This window comes from Bos taurus, chromosome 3 (assembly GCF_002263795.3).
Source record: "Bos taurus isolate L1 Dominette 01449 registration number 42190680 breed Hereford chromosome 3, ARS-UCD2.0, whole genome shotgun sequence".
Classification (NCBI taxonomy): Eukaryota; Metazoa; Chordata; class Mammalia; order Artiodactyla; family Bovidae; genus Bos; species Bos taurus.
In genome coordinates this window covers 34,313,375-34,337,978 of record NC_037330.1, presented here as the reverse complement: position 1 = coordinate 34,337,978, position 24,604 = coordinate 34,313,375, and the positions used below count along the sequence as shown (strand labels likewise).

The 24,604-nt window shown below is 41.5% G+C and overlaps 1 protein-coding gene and 1 pseudogene across 3 annotated transcripts in view; both read right to left on the bottom strand.

Annotated features, from left to right (window-relative positions):
- The window catches only part of WDR47 (WD repeat domain 47), a 62,416-nt gene extending 56,397 nt beyond the window's left edge, over positions 1-6,019 (bottom strand). Inside the window, exon 1 of one of the 3 annotated variants that reach the window (XM_010803263.3) lies at positions 5,387-6,019. The gene's annotated coding sequence lies outside the window, so the exon portion shown is untranslated. The remainder of the gene's footprint in view (positions 1-5,386) is intronic. The other 2 variants (XM_024990034.2, XM_010803268.3) reach the window with 2 other exon arrangements.
- Positions 6,020-11,547: 5,528 nt separating this feature from the next.
- On the bottom strand, positions 11,548-23,945 carry LOC132344865 (uncharacterized protein C1orf21-like; annotated as a pseudogene).
- Positions 23,946-24,604: the final 659 nt, after the last annotated feature.

The window sequence follows — 24,604 nt, the reverse complement described above, 5'->3', positions numbered from 1 at the left end:
AAGCAACCTAAGTGCACACTAATAGATGAATGGAGAAAGATGTGGTATACACACACATATACACAATAGAATATTACTCAGCCAAAAAAAATGAATGAAAGGTTTCCCTGGTGGTCCAATGGTTAAGAATCCACCTGTCAATACAGGGGACACGGGTTCTATCCCTGGTCAGGGAAGATTCCACATGCCGTGGAGCAACTAAGCCCACAGCCACAACTACTGAGCCAAAGCACCACAACTACTGAGGACCCTGCACTAAAGCCTGTGTTCTGCAACAGAAGAAGCCACTGCAAGAAGCCCATGCACCACATGAAGACTAGCTCCCACTTGCCACAACGAGGGAAAGCCCTCGAGCAGCAACAAACACCCAGCACAGCCAAATATAAAATAAATAAATCTTTAAAAAACGAAGATGAATGAAATCTTGCCATGTATTGTGCTAAGTGAAATAAGTTAGAGAAAAGTAAATACTGAATGATTTCACTTATATGTGGAACCTAAAAAACAAACAAAACAGAAACAGTTATACATACAGAGAACAAACAGGTGGTTGCCAGAGAGGAAAGGTATAAGGGGAGGAAGAGACAGGTGAGGGAAATTAAGAGGTACAAATTTCCAGTTTCAAAAAAATGAGTCATGGATATTAAATGTACAGTGTGGGGACTAAGACAATAACTATTAATATGTGATGTCTCTATAGAGTGACATATTGTGACTAGACTTATCATGGTGATCATTTTGAAATGTATAGAAATATCAAATCACTACGTTATATAACAGGAACTTACACAGTCTTCAAAACCATACTCTTAGAAAAAGAGACCAGATTTGTGGTTATCAGGGGTAAGGAGCAGGAGAAAGGAGAAGTGGACGAAGGCCATCAAAAGGTAAAAACTTCCAGTTATACAAGTACTAGGAATGTAATGTACTACATGATAAAAATAATTAACACTGCTCTATATTAAACAGGGGGCTTCCCTGATGGCTCAAATGGTAACGAATCTGCCTCCAATGCAGGAGACCTGGGTTTGATCCCTGGGGCGGAAGATCTCCTGGAGAAGGAAATGGCAACCCACTCCAGTATTCTTGCCTGGGAAATCCCATGGACAGAGGAGGCTGGCGGGCTACACAGTCCATGCATTCACAAAGTGTCGGACACAACTTAGCAACTAAACAACAACAGTATTATACAAGAAAGTTGTTGAGAGTAAATCCTAAGAGTTCTCATCACAAGGGAAAATATTTTTTCCTATTTTTAAAATTTTGTATCTATATGAAATGATGGATGTTCACTAAACTTATGATAATTATTTCATAATGTATGCAAGTCAAATCATTATGTACACCTTAAATTTACCCAGTGCTGTTTGTCAATGATATCTCAATAAAATTGGAAGCGAAGAAAGGAAAAATGTTAAATCAAAATGGACATTAAGGCACCAATTTTAGCTCAGTTCTATAAAGCTTTCTCAATGATTTTTATATAAGTTCCATTTTCAATAGGTTTCACAAAACTTGGCACTTAGTCATAGAATTTCATTCATTTCTCGAATGAGTTATTTGAATTCATTATTTGAATCAAATGCATCAACTATAAATAATACAAAAATTTTATGCCATTTTTCATGTAGTACTTTTTCTCTAAAATAGTGCCGACTTGTAAAATGAGATCAACTTCCTAACAGAGTGACATGAATGTGACTGGTGCAATGTAAATTTCTCCCTCTTTAGAACTCATAAGGTAAGGACATTGTCCTCGGACAATGCGTCAAAAGGGCTGCTAATAACATGCTATGGAAGAGCTGTGTGTTATATGTGTTAGTCACTCAGTCATGTCTCTTTGTGACCCCATGGTCTGTAGCCTGCCAGGCTCCTCTGTCCATGGAATTTTCCAGGCAATACTGGAGTGGGTTGCCATTCCCTTCTCCAGGGGATCTTCTGGAAAATTTTCTGGAAGAGCTACTGTGCTGTGAATAAAATATAAAAATTTAATCTGGAAAAAGTTTACCTTGTTTTTTAAAAAAAAGCTAGGTGTAATTTTAAAACATTGGGAATCCTGATTAGATCAACTATGGTAAAGATGCGGCATGGAGAGACTCCTACTTGTAGAAACATGTTTGAAGTACTCATTTAAAAATACTTGTGTACATGTGCTAGCATCATGCTGCACCCCTGAGTTACAATGATTGAGTTACTACAGTGAACAAGAAGATAAAACACAAAAGAAGGGCTTATAAAGGAGGGCGTGGTGTTTTGTGACGGTATCCTTTTACTCAAACAAAAACAAATTCAAAAGAAAAAGAAAAATCAGTTGAAATATGTAAGTTTTGGCTATTCAATGTAACGGTCTCAAAATTAAATGGCAAAAAAAAAAAGTATTCTCAGACAAGGGTCAGCAATGGATTTATAACCTGAAGACGTGGATTAAAGTCTTCTGTACAAAAACATTATACATAAAATGTAAAGAGTAACATAAAAAAAATGACAAAATTTCATGGAAGTTCAGAGGAATAATGAGGTATCTTGCTAAGAATGTGTCTGAAGGATTGTTAATATCCTAACATGCAGAGATGAGAAGGGAAAAACATGCTAACATTTACTGTGCAGCCACTATGTCAGGTCCTGTGCTAAACACTCCCATACATCATCTATATTAATTCTCACAACTTTCCAACTTCATTTTACCTAATATTACACTAATACTCTGAGATGTTAGTTACTTGTCTCAGGTCACACTGCAAAAAGTGCAGAAGCAAGAATGGGACAACTGGGTCTAAAATCCTGTGACCTTTCCATTACAACCTTCAGGCCTATATAGGGGTGAAGACAAGAGAACATAGTTAGGATTCAAGTAATTTGGAGCCTAATGTCAAAGCTTCAGAAAGTGAACTTAACTTATTTCCTGTCCTATGAAGTAAATCTCTCATTCATTAGCTGAGTAAGCCTAAGGCAATTCTTCTAAAACTTTTCTCTAAAACGACAAAAGAAACTGAACCCATCCTCACAGAACCTATAAACATAAAATTTGAATTTTACCTTAGAAACTAGTGTCAATATTACTTCTCCATATATCTTGTTTAATATTAAAAAAAATTTTTTTTATCCAAGTCTTCAAGGGAAACTGATGACAATTCCATAAATGTGTATCATATTCTGTGGCCACAGATTTACTTCTTGGCACATTTCAGCTTATCTCGAATACTCCTATTTGAAAACCATAGGTCAGAGGGGATAAAGTAAGCTATTTCTTGATCAAAAATCAATGATGTACACTACAAATTATTTAATACCAAATGAAACTCAAGTAAGAGTTATTGTCCATAGCCTTATTTTCTAAACTATGAAAACATCCTACTGAAACCAGGAAAGCAATCCTGACCCACATATAGAAAGAACACACCCTTTCGCCATGTCACCACAGTAATAAAGAACCTCTGCCAAGGACTAAAGATGTATTTTAATAGTTTCTATAAGCCCCTTATTTCTTACAATAAGGTCTTGGACCTAGAAATACTAAATAGATCATTCAGAAATTTTTAATTAATCTGTCAACGCTTCATTCTATTAAAAGGTAATCAACAGATGTCTTAAATTTTGTTTCCAAACTGCTTTCAAATACTTTATTTTGTTCAGCTTCACAGCTCATTCCCAGACTAAAACAAAAGCAGGTATTATCATTTGGAAATTAGACTAGTCAACAGTGGGGTAAGCAGCTCTTCCAAGATTACAATCAGTAGCAAAGGGAAACTTAAATCCAGGCAATCTGATTTTCAGTTTACTAAGCTACTAAGGAAAACTGCATCTTTTCACACTTATTTTGAAGTGTTTCTCAAACTGCAGCATATGTCAAGCATATCAAACGCTATTTAGTAAGTAATTGATAACGGGGCTTCACAAACAGAAAAACTGAACACATTATGTAACTAGGAATGGATAGTACCCTGCTTTCTTATGATATAATCCTAGTACTGACTTCAGAAAGAAAAAAAGACAATTAGGAAGTGGGAAAGTGGGTGCAAAACAGATTAAAATTCCTTCACAAAAAAACTGCATATTTATAATGGCATCAAATTCAAGCATTTGTGTGTGTGTGTGTGTGTTCCCCTAACAATACACTGTTATGGCTTAATTGGCTGGTCACTATAATAATTTTTCCTTCCTATGTAGAAGCAATCATTTCACTAAAACCTAAGGTAAAATTGTTCAGCACATTTTCCTTCTAAATGAGACCCAGGAATATGCTATATAAAGGAAAATAGGCTCTTAGGCGTTTCTCCATTCTATTACAGTAAAATTTCAAGGCAATACATGCCAACATTGGAGACAAAAAAAAAAAAAGAAATCTATTTGGATTTACTGTGGAAAAAAAAATATTTACAGCATATTCAAGCCTTACATGTTCATCTCTGTGCCATTAACTTCTTGAAGCACTCTAAATCAGCAACAAGGGGAGGGAAATAAGTGTTAGGATCACAACCTATGAATCTGGGTGGAACAAAGACTTCTCCTCTCATTATGCAGAGAGAACCAAGTTGCCAAAATTGCTCTGCTCAGATACTATGCGTAGTTACTAACTGCACGTCTGGGTACAGAGAGGAAAAAAAAAATCAAATGCTGGTCAAATGCCTCCCCTGTTCCTCCTGCCCCTTTTCGGCCAAGGCCTCGCTCCAGAGCTGGAGCCCCAATCTCTTTTCTCCCCAACATAAGTAAGCGGCTTAACCCTATGAGTTCTACAAGCTCCTATTCTCTCCCACGCAGACGCCCCCGGGGCTCCGGTCCAACCCCAGCTCCAAATCTAGTCGCGGCCCCTCTCCCCGACTCCGCCCAGATCCCCAAAGGCCTGCAGCCACTGACCACTGACGTCAGGAAGGCCCAACCCGGCCCCCGCGGGGCTGCCCCAGCCCCGCAGCGCCCTACCCTCCTCCGGGCCAAGGCGTGCCCAGAAAGGGACGGGAGCGCGCCCCTTGGCTGTCGCTTGGGCTTGGCAGAGGGGCGAGGAAGAAAGAATCAGCGTCGTCAGCCGCCCTCCCGCTCCACAGCAGCAGCGAGATGGGCACCCACCGTGCTCAAAGGCGGACAGTGCCAGGGCGAGGGGCGTCGGCTCGGTCGGCAAAGCCGGACTAGCAGCGAGGCAAAGGTGTGGTTCAGGAGCGGCGGCTTCCAGTCTCGGCCTGGCCCCCACCCGTCGGCGCCAGGGCCTCACCCACGACCCCAGTCCCCACCCAGTCAGCACCCCAGCCTACCCAAGACCCTTCTCCCGTGCCAGGAACGCCGCCCTTGGGGTCGCCAGGGTCGCCGCCCTGTCAGGTGGTGACCGGCGGCGACGGGTGACCATGACAACCCGAGGCGCAACCCGACCCCGCCTCCGCCTCCAGGAGTCGCTCACCTGAGGGCTCCGGGTCGAGCCCGGAGAAACCACGGAGGAGAAAGCGGCTGGGAGGCCAGAGGACCGGGCCCCGAAAAGGCGGGTTCCGGGCTGGAGAGGGAGCGCGAGGGTGGCGGTCTGGGCTCGGCGTCGGTCCTGCCTCCTGCCCCCAGCGCGTCAATCCATCAGCCCGTCAGTCCGTCCTTCCTCGCGTCTGCCCCTCCCGAAGCCGGCTACCGCTCGGCTAAGCCTCTCGCACACTGCGGTTGTCAAGCGGCGCCGGAGCCAAGCACCAGCCCCGAGCCGCAGCCAATCGGCGCGCTTCCCCGAGGCGCCTCAGGACCCCGCCGAGCGGGGCGGCCAGGCAGGTGCCTGCGCCGAAGGGAGAGTAGGCTGGGCGGGCCCCAACCCGGGGCGCGGTGGGGATAGGCCTGGTGGACCGGCTCCCTGCTAGCGCTCAAAGGAGCAGCTGGACTCGGAGGAAGACTCGGCGCGGCGACTGCGTGAGAGACCGGCAGCTGGGACGCAGACACTTAGGCGGCCAGTGACCCCGCGTCCCGAAGTAGGGCGGAGGGGGTTGTCGCCTCCGAATGAGTCGTTCGCGCATTAGACGTGACTCTTAAGACTCCTCCCTGATGATCTATTAATAAAGGATAACGAAGTAAAACCTCGCCACCTTCTCTTCGCTCTTCACTCTCACGTCCCACTTATTTACTGAAAATTCCAGCAGTTTAATTACCCCCTTCTTGATGCTTAAAGCATTTTTGTTATTTAACACAACACATTCTCTGTTTTCCATTACCCATTTTGGTAATAAGCCCCACTACCTCACTACTTTCCACCCTATCATACAGCAGCATTCCACAAATATATCTGATGCTTAACCAAACTGAATTAAGCATTCAGGGGTATAATCACGTAGAACTCAGGAAAGATTACCGAGCACAAACTTGGTCCTCGTAACCTGGGTCTCCCGAAGTGAGGAAAATGTGACAAAAGAGGCTGGTAATAAACATCAAAAACATTTCTGGAAAGGAAGAATTTGAGCCAGTTCAAGATAAAAGAAGCGATAGCTTGAGGAAAAGTTGCTAGGAAAAATTTTAAAAATTGATAGAAAACAATTTAAGCACAGACGCTTAACTGCAAACTTCAATTACCTAGCCTTGATTAACTCTTCATTAAGAACCCTCTCAATGATAAGTGACAGAAAAATAAATGTAAACACAAGTTAGTGTTACCCTAACCTGTTAGGATCTTGACATCAGGGACTCAACGGACATGAGTTTGAGCAAACTGGGAGATGGCGAAGGACGTGGAAGCCGGGTGTGCTGCACTCCCTGGGGTCCTAAAGGGTTCGACTTAGCGACTAAACAGCAAAGGGTCTTGATGTTAAAAACAATAGCAACAACAACTTTGCAGAATGTATAAAATGAAAAAGTGGTTAAATATATCTTGGAAATTGTCTATTGACTATTTTACCGGTATAGTTTACCTGGCAACCAGCTTCTCAACCTTAATTCTCAAAGAACAGCACTTGCTAGAATGAGCATCATTTAAATCTTCATCTAAATCTCAAAAGAATTACAAATCAAGAACAATCTGTAAAACATCTTACCACTTATTAGCAGCTGAGTGGTATTTTTAAAAAAAAGGAATAACCTGACCTTCTGGCACTAGATAAGTTTGGTATTCATCAAGTAAAAACCAAAATGTCCTGTTTTTGTTCTCACTTAAGCCTCACCATCTCCCTTAAAGTGCCTGTTAGGTCGCTCAGTCCTCTCCTGCATTAGAGGTAGACACTTTAACCTCTGAGCCACCAAGGAAGCCCTGTTAATTACTACCATTTTAGAGATTAAGGGAAATAACTCACCCAAGGTCATCTAACAACTGATAGGTAGCAGAGCCAAGATTCTAACTATTCTGAATCTTAAAACCTTCTTTATCTACTTTTACTCCACCATGTAATAACTGGGAATTTTAGCTTTAAGAAAATGGACTTTATTTTGACAAGGCAGAGGGAATAAGAGGTCATTAATGTTTATATCCCTCATGCCCTAGGACATAGTGTTATTTGCATCTAAGTTTCTAGTTAAGAGTAGTCAAAATTATTGGAAGCAGTATACAACCATTGTATTTTCAGAAAAGGGGGGTAGGGAGAGGAAAAGAACCAGGCACTGAAATACAAGACATCTGGCACATCTTATTACTTCCACACTGATAAATGCATTGACTGTACATTTGCTTCCTAATGTAACATTAAGTTTTACACTACAACCTTAATAGCTGTTAGCCTAAGATACCACCTTTCCTTCTACACTCAGCCACCCTGGTTAAGATTAGATCTTCTTGTCTTTCACTCTAGTTGCTGAAAAGCAGAGAATTATTCAGAAAGGACAAGGCTTTCTGAGATGAAAGGCTGTCCTTAGTTGGAAAGGTACTGCCTCGATCATTCACCAAATATTTACAGTGCCTCCTCTGGATCAGCAACTAGGCTAAGCATCACTTGAAAATGCAGGTTCTAACTTGACAGAATGATTCATGATGTCTAGTGACTCAAATAACCCTATAGGCTAAGGTGGACTCCTTTTAATCTGATTCTCAAATCTCATTTCCAAATGGGGGGAAATAAAGGTTTTTAGTTTTTCCTCAAAAGTAGGAAGGAAGCAGAGTACAAACCTAAGAAATCTTGCCTTCAGCTAGACAGGGAATGATCAGTGGGTGTAAGGGAATTTGTTTTAAAAGTTCCACTCTCATTAGAATGCACACTCATACATACACACCACAGAGCTGTGTGCTTTAGAGCCAGCAGTGGCTCTAGGAGAACAGAGTAACACCATGGCTGCTTCTCCAAGATTATGAACGAAGAATACCACATCTACCAGAGCTCCTCTCCATACTCCCAAATAAAAGCTTAAATTGTATGTGGATGGTTGAACCTTGTAAAAAACCTTCTTGTTACCACATAAAAAAATAAAGGCAAATTAAAAAAATAAATTTTTAAAAACAACAACAAAAAAGAAAGAGCCAGAGAAAGGAAAAAACAAAAGAATACATGAACCAAGGATGTAAAGTAAATAAGTAAATATCTGAATGTTATATTGAAAACAAAAATAAATTTTAAAACATGTGTTGGAAGGAAAATAATCCATTTAAATTAATAGTTCAACATTTTTTAGAAACTAGAAACTTTATGTAAGGAAATGTTTATAATATGTTTGTAAGGGAGAAATCTCCCCCCCCATCCTTCTTGAGTTTTTTTTGGGGGGGGCGGTCCTACTGATTAAATTGGTACAGGACAGATCAACAGGGGGAAAAATGAACTGAATTACCTCTGTATGGTGGGATTTCCCAGGTGGCACAGTAGTAAACAATCTGCCTAACAGCAAGAGACACAGGAGATACAGGTTTCATCCCTGAATCAGGAAGATCCCCTGGAGGAGGAAATGGCAACCCACTCAGTGTTCTTGCCTGGAAAATTCCTTGGACAGAGGAGCCTGGCATGCTACAACCCAGGGGGTCACAAAGAGTCGGACATGGCTGTGAGCATGAGTACGACCTATAAATGGGGCCCCACAAGAATAGGAGGCCTGAAACCAAGTTAGGCCAAGTGAGGCTTATACACCATCTGAGGGAAGGAGAAAGGGTTAGGGATTTGGGACTCTAAAGGGGAGGAAAACAATTTACAGGAAGATAGGAAAATGTTTGGTAAAGCAATGTTTGCTGGACCATGCAAAGACAGTGGGACACAAAGACACTGGTCTCCAGGCCCTGAAGAGCTCCCCTTACCACACTTAGCCCATACTCTGTGTCCACATCTCCAGTGACAGTGCTCTTCCAGGACCAGAACTTTATCTAAATTCTTTAAGCAGCTAAGCTGGAGGTGAAAAAAAAAAAAAAAAAAAACCCACCACTTCTGGAGTCAACTATTTGTTAAAAATAATTAGCCCAAAATAATGCTTATGCCAAAGAGAGGACTTCCCTTGTGGCTCAGCTGGTAAAGAATCTGCCTGCAATGCGGGAGACCTTGTTCAATCCCTGGGTTGGGAAGATGCCCTGGGCAAGGGAAAGGCTACCCACTCCAGTACTCTGGCTGGGAGAATTCCATGGCAAAGAGTCAGACACGACTAAGTGACTTTCATTTCGCATTTTAGGGTGGCTAATTTTGCTCCCCTACAGTCCCACCTTTAAATAATTTCAGGAGGATGTGATCAGGTGGGCTCCCTAAATTAGGGCTATGGTGGAAGCAATCATGTATTTACTAAGGCGTTTCTATGGGGACAAAATAAAAACAATGATTAATGATTGGAGCAGACACATAATACCAATTCCTGGGATCTGAAAGCAGCCAATAGAGATTTCTAGATGTCTGGCTCAAAGCATACTCAGATGGAATAGGGCAGGCAGTGACAACTTGATAGATTTTCAAATTGTCATTTGAATGTCTTTGGTGATATCATCAAATATACTGGTAAAATTTGAGTGGCCCACATAAGAAGAGGCAAAAAAAGATTTTCTAAACATGAGCAACTGTGGTGTTTTCTCTGGAGTTTATATCAAGTTTTCTAGTTTTAGTGTGCAGGGCTTCAGGAACAAGGGCAGTTCTCAATAACCCCAAATCAAAAGAATGGGAAAAATCAGACATTAGTTCAGAGAGTTGTAGCTAGATATGAGGAGACTAGTCCATTTATAGCTAGGTATGAGGATCTAGTCCAGTTTATTGGTATAAAACAAACCTCAAAGAAAATGGATAGTATTAGAATCTAATATCCACACTGTATTACTAAAACATAATTTTTCTAAAATCACCCTCATTTTTACCAACTTAAAACAAACCTGTTTGCAAAGTAAGTTTAGTTTCAATAACTTGGCCTATTAATCTACTTAAATACAGCAAGAATAGGAACTGACCATCTAGGCTCTCCTAAACTGCTTTGTTGGAAAATTTCACATGGAATTTAAGATTGGACTTTTAAACGTCTCTTGAGGCCAAGAAGTCAAGTTGACAACTTACCATTTGAACTGCCTTTAACTCATATATATTGGGGTAAATTCTTATCTTTCAAGGTCCCCCAATAACCTGAAGTTCCTGTAACCTGTCAGGAATTGATCTTCCTTACTTAGTATGGTTGCTGAAAACTCTGCAAGCAAGACAGCAGTCTGTTTCTCCTTGAGATTTTATTGGCTACATAAAGTCAACCTTAGTTTCTTAAAGCATTCTGATCATATTTCTGGTCTATGTATGTCTCTCTTAAATATGATAATCCAACCATAGACTTGGTAATATAGCTAATATGTCCAATTGTGTCCTGTTACAAGAAGAACCGATTCTTACTGAACTTGTGAAAACAACTATTTGTTGCTGTTCAGTCACTAAGTCAAATCTGACTCTTGGGATCCCATGGACCGTGACCCTCCAAGCTCTGGTTGCCATTTCCTTCTACAGAGGATCTTCCTGACCCAGGGATCAAACCTGCGCCTCCTGCATTGCACACTGATTCTTTATCACTGAGCCACCTGGGAAATATCCAGTTCTTAGCAGCACTGTTTACAATAGCCAAGACACAGAGGCAATCTTGATGTCCAACAAAAGATGAATGGATAAAGATACACACACACACTGGAATACGACACTCAATTCAATTCAGTTCAGTTGCTCAGTCATGTCCGACTCTTTGCAACCCCATGAATTGTAGCACGCCAGGCCTCCCTGTCCATCACCAACTCTTGGAGTCTACCCAAACTCATGTTCATCAAGTCGGTGATGCCATCCAGCCATCTCATCCTCTGTCGTCCCCTCCTCCTCCTGCCCCCAATCCCTCCCAGCACCAGGGTCTTTTCCAATGAGTCAACTCTTCACATGAGGTAGCCAAAGTATTGGAGTTTCAGCTTCAGCATCAGTCCTTCCAATGAACACCCAGGACTGATCTCCTTTAGGATGGACTGGTTGGATCTCCTTGCAGTCCAAGGGACTCTCAAGAGTCTTCTCCAACACCACACTACTCAGCCATAAAAAAAGGAAATAATGCCATTTGTAGTAACATGGATGGACCAAGAGATTATCATACTAAGTGAAATAAATCAGACAGAGAAAGATATATCTATACCATATGATAAAACTTATACGTGGAATCTAAAACATGAAACAAATGAATTTATTTACAAAACAGAAACAGATTCACAGACATAGAAAACAAACTTATGGTTATCAAAGGGGAAAGGAGGTGGGAGAAGGATAAATTAGGAGATACAGATTAGCAGATACAAAGTACTATATATAAAATAGATAAACAATAAGGTCCTACTGTATAGCACAGGGAATTATATTCAATGTCATATAATGAACCATAATAAAAAAGAATATATATTCTATATATAGAACAGTTAGTTGTACAGCAGAAAATAACATAACACTGTAAATCAACTATACTACATTAAAAAAAAAAAAACCTCCCTAAAGTTTGTAGAACACTTACATTCCAAAGGCAGAGGGAAGGAAAGCAAGTTCCTCCAAGAAGGGGTTTGATTTTCTAAGGCTAGAATACTTACAAACCTTTTGAGAGAAATCAGTAAGTTTAGTTGCTTATCATAGGAATGATTTGTCCATCCACTTATGCTGCAATGCTTTTCTATCTGGGTACATTTAGCTTAGGGGAAAAGGTCTAAAAAAATTTCCTATTATGCTCTGAATTTGAGTTATAAATCACAAGTTCAGTCAGACCATTGGCCTCCCATCTTATTTATGCCTTTTACAACAAATTTTTCAATGAAGCTATTTTGGAATTTGGAGGCCTCTTGGCAGTTCCTGCATACCAATGAAAATAGGTATCCAATTCTATTTGTTTGATTTGGAAGCCCTTGCTTTTAAGTACACTTTTTAAATGATCTTATCTAATTGGAACATTCCTCATAATGCCATTGTCATCCTAGGTTGTAATTTCCTTTAAGACTGGCAGCAGTTTGCTAGTCACAAAGGGAGGGTAACACACATTTTCTTTTTTTTTTTTTTAATATAAAAACAGTAAAATGTTTAATTTTCTTAGGAAAAAAAAGTGGGCAAGAAGGATTCTAAATGATTGTATGGCACTTCTGCTGTATCTGAGCAAAACTGATGTTGCAAGCTTGATCTTTAAGAGACCCAGGAAATGAAATCACCTGCCGCTCACTCCTATGTCACTTCCAGGAGTCATGTCACAACATGCTTTGAATCGACAATAGTGTCTCTACTTCTTAGCAAAGAAGCTAGCCTTGCCATAGCAACCATCCCATCTCCAAAGCACAACACTGCCAGTGAGAAGCAAGACTCTGGACTGCTCCGGGCAGAGAGGAGGGACGGGGTAAGGAGGCGCTTGTCTTAGAAGCAGAACCAGTCTAGAACAGAAGTTGGATATCTGAGTTCACCACTACCTCATCTTATAGAAAACAGGTTGGAGAGCATCTGTAGAACGGTATCTTTAAGGTGATACTGCAGGATTTTGCAGACCTGGACACTGAGAGAAGTGCAAAGTTACAAGTTTTAACTAGCAGCAACAAAGAAAGTTTGATAACAGTTTTTGTTTGTTTTTAGCAATATTCCTTTGCAAGTTCATTAAGAAACACTGTAATTTAATGGGGCATACAATATGGAACAATCTTTTGCTATAGTGCTGTTGGCTGAAGAAAACAGTCCTTTGCAAAGATTTCAACTGGGGTGTAACCTATTTAACACAGTAGCAGCTCCCGCTTTATGTGGTATCTTCTTTTTTCGAACAGTAATCTTGACCCTTTTCAATTTTTTCATCCAACATTCTGAAGAATTCTTGTTGGGTTTCAGAGATGTACATGTTTGCTCTGGGTTGATGAACTAATCCTGGAATCTCTTTATTAAAGTCTTACATTTGAACTCTCACTTTTTTCCAAGGTTTCTTGGTTCCTGACTGCTATCTTCTGCTCCTCTTCTGCCCCGTTTTTCATGTATTTGACCTCTTCCACCGGTTTGATCCTATACTCATCGCGAAACACATCTCCGTTCTGGTAGTTCTTCCCTTTCTGGGCTTCCTCTTCATTTTGAACAGTGGCAACATGCTTGGCAGAGGCACAGCCCATAGTCTCATTCCGTCAGCTTCAGCTGGGCTGAACTGTAAATCATCTCTACAGACATGGGGACATAAATCCACCTTCTTGCTGAGTCGGTCAAGACGTATGCACCCTATATGCAATTTCTAGAGTTTTCCTTATGATCTGCTGCTCGTGGTATATTATTTAGTATAAAGCACTTGGGGTCCCGACATGATGCATCTTAATCTTCTGTCCATACAACACTTTGTTTCTTGTTTTCAAGTTTTGAAAGAAATTTCAATCCATCTCCAACTTGGGAGCTCACTTGGTGGGGGGGGCTGGCTGGGGGGGCGGGGAGCGGTGCCCGAAGGTGGCAAGCCTCCCGCCACCGTCCCCTCCCCCTCCACACACACCCCGTCCTCCTCTCTGCTTCTCTTTTTCCCTCCTCCTTCCCACGGTGAGTCCCGGTCTTCCCCTCCTCCCAGAGTCCGGGGTAGGTAAGAGCCTGGAAGCCCGGCTGAAGTGCCTCCGTGCTGGAGACTGCGGCGGGCGGCCAGCTCTTCAGTAACTGAGCGCGGGCACTTGGCTCCCAACTAAAGTGTGAAAGAAGCGGCAGCAGCGGCAGGAACGTCCCCTGAACCGCCCCCTCCCCACCTCCGCCATAAACACACACCCTACACCCGGGAGTGGGCAGGCAGCAAGCCGGAGCTGGCGGGATCCTTTTTTTAATATACAATTTTTTGGCCATGCTGCATAGCCTGTGGGACCTTTGTTCCCCAACTAGGCATTGCAACCTGTCCCTTACATTGGAAGCGCAAAGCCTTAACCACTGAATCGCTTCTTCTTGTTGTTGTTCAGTCGCTAAGTTGTACCCGACTCTTTGCAACCCCATGGATCACTACGAAGTCCCATAACCTACATTTTCTTTCCAGCCATATCTATCTACAAATGGGGTACAACCCATATTTCTGTCCAGTCATTTTTTGTGGCTATTTATGGCTTCCAGGACTAGTTTATAGTCATTTAATGTTTTGTAACGCTGAAGAAGCTGAATTGAACAGTACTACGAAGAACTACAAGACCTTTTAGAACTAACACCCAAAAAAGATGTCCTTTTCATTATAGGGGACAGCAATGCAAAAGTAGGAAGTCAAGAAACACCTGGCAGCTAAGCTGCTAAGTCACTTCAGTCGTGTCCGACTCTGTGCGACCCCAGAGATGGCAGCCCACCAGGCTCCCCCGTCCCTGGGATTCTCCAGGCAAGAACACTGGAGTGGGTTGCCATTTCCTTCTCCAATGCATGATAGTGAAAAGTGAAAGTGAAGTCACTCAGTCGTGTCCGACTCCTAGCGACCCCATGGACTGCAGCCTACCAGGCTCCTCCATGCATGGGATTTTCCAGGCAAGAGTACTGGAGCGGGGTGCCATTGCCTTCTCCGAAGAAACACCTGGAGTAACAGGCAAATTTGGCCTTGGAGTACAGAATGAAGCAGGGCAAAGGCTAATAAAGTTTTGCCAAGAGAACCCACTGATCATAACAAACACTCTCTTCCAACAACACAAGAGAAGACACTACACATGGACATCACCAGATGGTCAAATCACCGAAATCAGATTGATTATATTCTTTGTAGCCAAAGATGAAGAAGCTCTATACAGTCAGCAAAAACAAGACCAGGAGCTGACTGTGGCTCAGACCATGAACTCCTTATTGCCAAATTCAGACTTAAATTGAAGAAAGTGGGGAAAACCACTAGACCATTCAGGTATGACCTAAATCAAATCCTTTATGATTATACAGTGGAAGTGACAAATAGATTTAAGGGACTAGATCTGATAGAGTGCCTGATGAACTATGGATGGAGGTTCGTGACATTGTACAGCAGACAGGGATCAAGACCATCCCCATGGAAAAGAAATGCAAAAAAGCAAAATGGCTGTCTGGGGAGGCCTTACAAATAGCTGTGAAAAGAAGAGAAGTGAAAAGCAAGGGAGAAAAGGAAAGATATAAGCATCTGAATGCAGAGTCCAAAGAATAGCAAGGAGAGATAAGAAAGCCTTCCTCAGAGATCAATGCAAAGAAATAGAGGAAAACAGAATGGGAAAGACTGGAGATCACTTCAAGAAAATTAGAGATACCAAGGGAATATTTCATGCAAAGATGGGCTCGATAAAGGACAGAAATGGTATGGACCTTACAGAAGCAGAAGATATTAAGAAGAGATGGCAAGAATACACAGAAGAACTGTACAAAAAAGAGCTTCACGACCCAGATAATCACCATGGTGTGATCACTGACCTAGAGCCAGACATCCTGGAATGTGAAGTCATGTGGGCCTTAGAAAGCATCACTACGAACAAAGCTAGTGGAGGTGATGGAATCCCAGTTGAGCTATTTCAAATCCTGAAAGATGATGCTGTGAAAGTGCTGCACTCAATATGCCAGCAAATTTGGAAAACTCAGCAGTGGCCATAGGACTGGAAAAGGTCAGTTTTCATTCCCATCCCAAAGAAAGGCTATGCCAAAGAATGCTCCAACTACCACACAATTGCTAGTAAAGTAATGCTCAAAATTCTCCAAGCCAGGCTTCAGCAATACGTGAACTGTGAACTTCCAGATGTTGAAACTGGTTTTAGAAAAGGCAGAGGAACCAGAGATCAAATTGCCAACATCCGCTGCTTCATCGCAAAAGCAAGAGAGTTCCAGAAAAACATCTATTTCTGCTTTCTTGACTATGCCAAAGCCTTTGACTGTGTGGATCACAATAAAGTGTGGAAAATTCTGAAAGAGATGGCAGACCACCTGACCTGCCTCTTGAGAAACCTATATGCAAGTCAGGAAGCAACAGTTAGAACTGGACATGGAACAACAGACTGGTTCCAAATAGGAAAAGGAGTACGTCAAGGCTGTATATTGTCACCCTGCTTATTTAACTTATATGCAGAGTACATTACGAGAAACGCTGGGCTGCAGGCAGCACAAGCTGGAATCAAGATTTCCGGGAGAAATATCAATAACTTCAGATATGCAGATGACACCACCCTTATGGCAGAAAGTGAAGAGGAACTAAAGACTCTCTTGATGAAAATGAAAGAGGAGAGTGAAAAAGTTGGCTTAAAGCTCAACATTCAGAAAACGAAGATCATGGCATCCGGTCCCATCACTTCATGGCAAATAGATGGGGCAACAGTGGAAACAGTGTCAGACTTTATTTTTGGGGGCTCCAAAATCACTGCAGATGGTGACTGCAGCCATGAAATTAAAAGACACTTACTCTTTGGAAGGAAAGTTATGACCAACCTAGATAGTATATTGAAAAGCAGAGATATTACTTTGCTAACAAAGGTCTGTCTAGTCAAGGCTATGGTTTTTCCAGTGGTCATATATGGATGTCAGAGTTGGACTGTGAAGAGAGTTGAGCGCCAAAGAATTGATGCTTTTGAACTGTGATGTTGGAGAAGACTCTTGAGAGTCCCTTGGACTGCAAGGAGATCCAACCAGTCTATCCTAAAGGAGATCAGTCCTGGGTGTTCATTGGAGGGACTCATGCTGAAGCTGAAACTCCAGTACTTTGGCCACCTCATGCGAAGTGTTGACTCATTGGTAAAGACTCTGATGCTGGGAGGGATTAGGGGCAGGAGGAGAGGGGACGACAGAGGATGAGATGGCTGGATGGCATCACCAACTTGATGCACATGAGTTTGAGTGAACTCTGGGAGTTGGTGATGGACAGGGAGGCCTGGCATGCTGTAACTCATGGGGTTGCAAAGAGTCGGACACGACTGAGCTGAATGAATGTTTTGTCACCCCAACTTCCAAATTGTTTTTCTTTTTTTCTTTCTTTTTCTTAAGTATAGAACAATTAAACCTCAAATGTCCTAATTTTTTATAATATCTGCAAATAGCTGAAGGCAAATAAGAAGGAATCTGAACAGATTCTGACTTTTGTTCTAATTTCTATCCTTCCATCTTATTAAGGGAGTCCCTTAAGGTAGCCATTATATATGTATATTTTTTAACCCACTTTTAAACTTGGTTTTTGAATGGGAATTCTCTAAAATCTTTCCTTTTCAATATAGCCAATTCAAATGATTCACCCTCTGGCCTTTGATGAGTAGGATCTAATAATCTCAAATATGACTCAAACCAGTAAACCTTTTTATGGCTTAACCAAAAATGCAAGAGGCACAAAGAATGTAGCCCCCATAAGATACAGAAAGTTCATTACCAGAGTTCATCAAGAAAGCAAAGGCCTCTGTAATCATGGGTGGTAAGAATGATATACTGCAGTGTCTCCAGTTTCTCATGAGAACGTGAAATACCTCCAGTCAAAGACCCACTAATCTGTGACACCATGCAGGTGCCACAGGAATTGGACTTTTCCAGCACTACAAAACAACTAACGTTGAGAAGACAAAGGCTCCTTGTTGACTGGGACCCCCAATTGTTGGCACAGTTGGAAAAGAGAAGCCAGTCGCAAGGCTAGGTTGAAACCTTGACTTCTGACCAACAGGCTACAGCTGCTCAGAATCCCAGTCTATTTGACTGTCTGACTGCCAAATGCATGCCGATACATGCATCTTCCTGATGGTGAAGACCACAGAGAACACTCTCATTGGTCATAAAGCCAAGCTCTTAAGACCTAGACAAAACAAACGACACAACACACAAAGAAAAACAGTGACCATCTCTGGGAGGAAAAGGATCAATAAAAGCTGAGAGAACTCATTTACCAAATTTTTAATGAAATTATTATGCCCAAGGGACTCAATTCACAAATATTTTCTCCTGCTAATCTAAATTTAGAAATAGGGAAAAAAGGTTCTCATCACTTTCGATTTCACTGGAACCTGCAGACAAGAGATCTGGGAGGCTGACATGGTGAGAAAGTTTTACCTCCTGCTGGCTTTTGTCAGAGGTCCCAGTATCTCTTCATCTGTAGCAGTTTGGGGAGATTTTTTGTTTTTTCCAGCCAGTGAAGATTATCCTGACTGCATCAACTGTTGGGGAGGGGGAAATTTCCCCCTACTCTTGTTCTTTTGGTTGACCTAATAATTAAATTGACACAAGACAGATTAACAGGAGAAAATAATGAACTGAATTACTTATGTATGGGGGCTCCATAAGAATATGAGACTCCAAACCAAGTTAGGCAATTGAGGCTTATATGCCATCTGAGAAAGAGAAGGGGTTAGGGTTTGGGACTTCAAATGGAAAGAAAACAATTTATAGGAAGAAGGGAAATGTTTGGTAAACAAATGTTTGCTGGGCCATGCAGTGACAGCAGGACACAAAGGGAACTGGGTCTTCAGGCCCTGCAGAGCTCCCCCACCACACTTAGCCCACACTGTGTAGACATCACTGGCAATAGTGTTCTTCCTGGACCAGGTCCTTTATCTAAGTTCCTCTAGGTATTTAAGGGGGAGATAAGAAAGACTTCCTGAGTCTTTTGTTTCTTAAAAATAATAAACCTAAAATAATCCTCATGCCAGAGATACATTTCATTGTGGCAAATTTTGCTCCCCTACAAATACATAAAGCACACTAAACATTGTAATTTGAGATGGGTATTTCAGGATAAAGCTAGTTAGTCTCCAGCAATATGGATGTGAGTGTTGGACTGTGAAGAAAGCTGACTGCCGAAGAATTGATGTTTTTGAACTGTGGTGTTGGAGAAGACTCTTGAGAGTCCCTTGGACTGCAAGGAGATCCAACCAGTCTATTCTAAAGGAGATCAGTCCTGGGTGTTCACTGGAGGGACTGATGCTGAAGCTGAAACTCCAATACTTTGGCCACCTCATGCGAAGAGTTGACTCATTGGAAAAGACCCTGATGCTGGGAGGGATTGGGGGCAGGAGGAAAAAGGGACGACAGAGGATGAGATGGCTGGATGGCATCAACGACTGGATGCACATGAGTCTGAGTGAACTCCGGGAGTTGGTGATGGACAGGGAGACCTGGCGTGCTGCGATTCATGGGGTCGCAAAGAGTCAGACACGACTGAGCGACTGAACTGAACTGAATAAGCTTAAGACCATGTTTAGTAGAACTTGCTATAGAAATTGAAGAAAAGCATATTCACCAAAATCTATGTAGGTGTCTTATTATAAGTTCATGTGTCCCTCAAATACTTACAAAAACCCAAGTTCAGAAAAATTAAGTATAGTAGTAATATTTCTTTAGAGTTTGATCCATATCTAATCAGGCTCTTTTCTAATAAATTTTTATTTATTTAAAATGGCCACACAAAGGCAAATGACAAAATGAATTCTCTTTTAGCTATTGTTCTTCTTATTTTAAAGAATACACCCAACAACTTTGTAACAGTTTACCAGGCTTTCTGTGTTAAGTATAATACAGCATGTGCAAAGATTCAGTGCTACAAATAACATATGAATTTGGATTTTATACAAAAGTTCAAATTGAAACTCTGATCAATCTACTGATAACATAAAAAATATGCTCCTGACTTTATTTCTATAACTTTAGAATCCCATTTATCCAGATACCATAAAGCAAAATGGTATCTGTGCTATGCCTCAAGTATAATAGCGAAAGGTTGTTGTTGAATCACGCGAATACACCGGGATTCTTGGCCCCCGGAGGAGAAGAATTCAATCCGGGGCCAGAGACGAGGCTTGATCGCTCAGAGCTTTTGTGTAATACGGTTTTATTAAAGTATAAAGGAGATAGAGAAAGCTTCTGACATAGGCATCAGAAGGGGGCAGAAAGAGTACCCGCTTGCTAGCGTTAACAATGAGGTTATATAATCCAAAGAATGTCTGGAGGTTGTAAAGACCTCATCAGACCTACTCCCATAACACTGTCCTCAGGCAAGATACATCCTTGTAAAGACCAGGTCTACTCCCATAATTTACATTTTAAGATAACAGAAGTTTGAATCCAAAGACTGTCCTTAGGCAGGATACACTATTGTTATATAATCCTAAGGTATGTGGAGAAAGAAAAAAGTTTGTCCTTTCTTCCTCCTTGAGAATTCCAGACCCCTCTCTCCTTGCGGACCCCTAGACTCCCTATCAACCTGCCTAGGAAATGACTCTCTCAATAGGTACCTAATTAATACTTGTCTGATACATCAAAATGTTTTCCTTGATCCAACCTATAACCTAAGTCTGACTAGCTCATGTAGCCATCACTAGGACCCAGGAAAAGCAGAAGCCTCAACAACACACTTAACATCTTGCTCACTGGTCATCCACCCTCAGTCTCTATTTGTGTTAAGAAGGGAAGCATAGAGATCCTAAGAAAATCAGGCCTAGAGAACTGGGAATGTTCTGGGACTCAGGTGGGGCTCTTGAAAAAGTATTGTCAGGCACAATGCTCAGTGTTGTCAATTCTAATGGGCAACTATGAAGCTTCCCTGAAGAATTTAAAAATAAAATTGCCCCCTTTGAACTATCTCTAAGATGAACATTTAAACTACTTAGAGTAGAAACACAAAGTCACCTTAAAGCTGACAAACAGATAATGCTTGGATGGGTATTGTCAATGGAAGTGAAAACTCAAAGACAAGTTTCCAGTGTCAGTAACAAGGCAGTCTTTTTTTGGAGGGGGGGGGGCACCATTTTTAAAGTCTTTATTGAATTTGTTACAACATTGTTTTATGTTTTGGTTTTTGGCTGGGAGGCATGTCAGATTTCAGCTCCCCAATCAGGGTTTGAAGGCACTGCATTGGAATACATAGTCTTAACCACTGGACCACCAGGGAAGTCCCATAAGGCAGTCTTAAAGGTAGATCCCAGGCAACATACCCCCTCTGTATTGCTTCAAGCCCTGGGGAGCCATTTTTCCATGTTTCTATATCAGCCCTAACCTTATCTTACCAGATGCTCTAGGTAAAGCATTCATGTAACTCCCCAAATTCTGGTTCACCCTCATAATTAATGTTTCCCACTGCCTAGAGAAGGGAATTTGTTGGCCACACAATGCAAGTTTTACATTAGATCTGTAAATTAGCATCCATTTACAAACGATGGTCTTATGAATTTGGTTTCTTTGAGTCTGAGTCACCCCAAGAGATGGATGTGCTCTCTATTTGCTGACGAAATCAGTTTCCAAGCCTGCCATGCTGCAAATCAAACTCAGCTACAATACATTCTCCCAAGTAACCTCCTGAGGCCTCTTGGGAAGCAGCCAAATGACTCTCCAGACAGCACCTCTCTCCACTGTGGAGAGAGGCCAAGTGAACTATTTCCCTCATTTTAAAATTTCTACACTTAGAATTAATATTTCAGTTTTTACCTAAAGAAACCAGGTTACAGTAAAACCAACAATTTCACGTGAATCATAGCTAACTCTCCGACACTCTACTTGAGCAACTAATAAACATGCTCGCTTAAAAAAAAGGTATGAATTCTTTTTAAAGAGCTTCATGTTAAAGAAAATGGGGAGGGGAGCTATTAGAGATTAAAAGAAATTTAGACATACTCACCAAATGGAATGTGTGACACCCTGTTTAGATCCTGTTACTAAGAATCTGTGGTAGGCAGAGTAACAGCCCCCCAAAGATGTCCATGTGCTAATCCTCAGAATCTGGGAATGTTGCACGGTAAAAGGGATTTTGCTGTGATCAAGGCCTTGAAATAAGGAGAGCAGCCTGGTCTCTCCAGGTGGGTCCAATATAATCACATGGGTCCTTGAAAGCAGAAAATCTTTCCCAGCTGGGGGTTAGGGGAGCTACGACGATGGAAGAAGGGTCAGAGAGATGCAACATTACTAGCTTTGAAGATGGAAGAAGATGGTAAGTCAAGGAATGTAGCCTCTAAAAGCTGGAAAAGGCAAGTGAACAGATTCTCTTCTAAGACATCCAGAAAGGAACGCAGCCACACTGGTACTTTGATTTTAGCCCAGTAAAGACCACGTCAAACACTTCTGACCTTGAAAGCTGCAAAGATAATGAATTTGTCTTGTCACTGTATTTGCAGTAACTTGTTACAGCAGCAATAGAAAACTAATAAAACTGAAAGCTATTTTGAGACAAATGAGGAGAGTTAAACAGGGATTGATTGGGCATGAGTTGGAATATTGAGGAATTAAGGCTAATTTTTATTAGGGTATGGTAACAGTATTTCGGCTTTTTTAGCCTTTTAGAGAAACATACTGGAGTACTTATACATGAAATGACACAATAGTACCTGTGATTTGCTTTAAAATAACACTGCCCCTCCCAGAAGATAAGATATTACATTAGATTGGTTAACTGCTGAAGCTCAGGGCTCAAGATACTATTTTGTATATGCTTGAGGTTTTTCATAGTAAATTTAAAAAAACAAAAAACAAAAAAAAAAGTAAATTAACTTAGGAGAGTGCACCAGAATGCTATAGGTCAGCACTATCCAAATTCGTCTGTAATGAAATATATTAGCACTGTTCAGTGCAGTAGCCACTAGCCATGGGGCTGTTGAGCATTTGAAATATAAGTAGTGCAACAGAAGATTTTTTTTTTTTTGCCTTTTTCATCAAAACATTAAATGCACATCTGCACGTGGCATGAACTGTGAGTGAGCTGTTAAAGGCTTGCTGCTACTGCTGTTCAATCACTTAAGTCACATCTCTTTGCAACCCCATGGACTGTAGCCCACCAAGCTCCTCTGTCCATGGGATTTCCCAGACAGGAATACTGGAGAGGGTTGCCATTTCCTTCTCCTAACTGAGTAATTTTAATTTCAATTTTAATTGACTAAACAGCCCCTATGGCTAGTGGCTACCATATTACACAGTGCAGCTCTATATACTGAAAAAGAGCCACAACACCTTACTGTTAGAATTCAGTTAATAAGCAAGCTCATGAATCAAGTCAGTGCACACTTGTTATGTCTATCTGCCCAATCTCTCTTTCCCTTTCTTGCTAATAGCAGTACCGAGCTCCCAGCCCCACTCTAAGGCCTTCTTCACAAGGAGGTAGGGCATGAGATCCAGGCTATAACACAACTTCTTCCTAGCTGAAGAATAATGACCAAAGCCAGGACAGCCACACCCTTTGCTTGAAATCTTCGGTATTTGGAAGTAAAGTACTCTCTTGATCAGGAGTTGTACGGATGGAGCCCTAGAACTGCTAGCTATCTTATTCCTTGATACACTGAGGCTCCTAAGAGAGTAAAACCAAAACTAGGATAAAGATGGGCAGAGTCATGATTCTCTTCAAGCTTTTAGATCCAGTGAAAAATGAAGTCAACTCCATCCTTTTTTTCTCTCCTTTGAATTGGATAAGCCAATAAATTGTTTTTTCTGCTTATGTTATTTTTAAGTCCTAACACTCACAACCTAAAAAGTTTTAATACAATTCTCAAAAAATTTCTTAATGCCAGGGTCATTAACAAAATAGTAAGACATGTAGGTCAGGAAGCAACAGTTAGAACTGGACATGGAACAACAGACTGCTTCCAAATAGGAAAAGGAGTACGTTAAGGCTGTGTATTGTCACCCTGCTTATTTAACTTATATGCATTGTACATCATGAGAAACGCCGGGCTGGAAGAAGCACAAGCTGGAATCAAGATTGCCGGGAGAAATATCAATAACCTCAGATATGCAGATGATACCACCCTTATGGCAGAAAGTGAAAAAGAATTAAAGAGCCTCTTGATGAAAGTGAGAGGAGAGTGAAAAGTTGGCTTAAAACTCAACATTCAGAAAACGAAGATCATGGCATCCGGTCCCATCACTTCATGGCAATTAGATGGGGAAACAGTGTCTAACTTTATTTTTCTGGGTTCCAAAATCACTACAGATGGTGACTGCAGCCATGAAATTAAAGGACGCTTATTCCTTGGAAGGAAAGTTATGACCAACCTAAACAGCATATTAAAAAGGCCTGGCATGCTGTGGTTCATGAGGTGGCAAAGAGTCAGACATTACTTTGTCCACTAAGGTCCGTCTAGTCAAGGCTATGGTTTTTCCAGTAGTCATGTATGGATATGAGAGTTGGACTATAAAGCAAGCTGAGCGCCAAATAATTGATGCTTTTGAACTGTGGTGTTGGAGAAGACTCTTGAGAGTCTCTTGGACTGCAAGGAGATCCAACCAGTCCATCCTAAGGGAGATCAGTGCTGAGTCTTCATTGGAAGGACTGATGTTGAAGCTGAAACTCCAATACTTTGGCCACCTGATGTGAAGGGCTGACTCATTTGAAAAGACCCTGATGCTGGGAAAGATTGAGGGCAGGAGAAGGAGACAACAGAAGA